The sequence below is a fragment of the Pteropus vampyrus genome, unplaced genomic scaffold (genome assembly GCF_000151845.1).
Source record: "Pteropus vampyrus isolate Shadow unplaced genomic scaffold, Pvam_2.0 Scaffold23, whole genome shotgun sequence".
NCBI classification, from domain to species: Eukaryota; Metazoa; Chordata; class Mammalia; order Chiroptera; family Pteropodidae; genus Pteropus; species Pteropus vampyrus.
The window spans coordinates 3,943,340-3,943,747 of record NW_011888804.1 but is presented as its reverse complement, the minus strand read 5'-3'; the positions used below and the strand labels follow the sequence as shown (position 1 = coordinate 3,943,747).

Below are 408 nucleotides of genomic sequence, written 5' to 3'. Positions count from 1 at the left end.
TGTTGCCCAGGGGAGGTGGTGGGACCTCCTTCTCTGTGGGCAACGTGGGTTTTGGGGGAAAGAGCTTGGTTGTCGGGGATGGCGTGGGGATGAAAGGACTCAGGAAGGGCCGGCCAGTCGGAGGACCCTCAGGCCGTGTGCAGGAGGGACGGGCAGCGGGGCCAGGGACAGTAAGACAAGAGCCTGACTCCAGGAAGACCCGGAGCCAGAGGCAGAACAGAACCAGGAGACAGAGGCCGTGACCCGGCCTCGCGCCTTCCTTCTGCACGTGCGGACATGGCGTGTGTGCCGTGGGGAGCGCAGGGAGGCCAGTGGCTTTCGTCAGCCTCAGACGTGGCTAAGAAATGTGCTCCCCACTTACAGATTCCATCCGGAGGACAGGTATTCAACGGGGCCCAGGCCGGCGAC

At 64.0% G+C, this 408-nt stretch overlaps 1 protein-coding gene across 5 annotated transcripts in view; it reads right to left on the bottom strand.

Annotated features, from left to right (window-relative positions):
• TPCN1 (two pore segment channel 1) overlaps positions 1-408 on the bottom strand; it is a 69,572-nt gene that overhangs the window by 12,535 nt on the left and 56,629 nt on the right. The window lies entirely within an intron of this gene.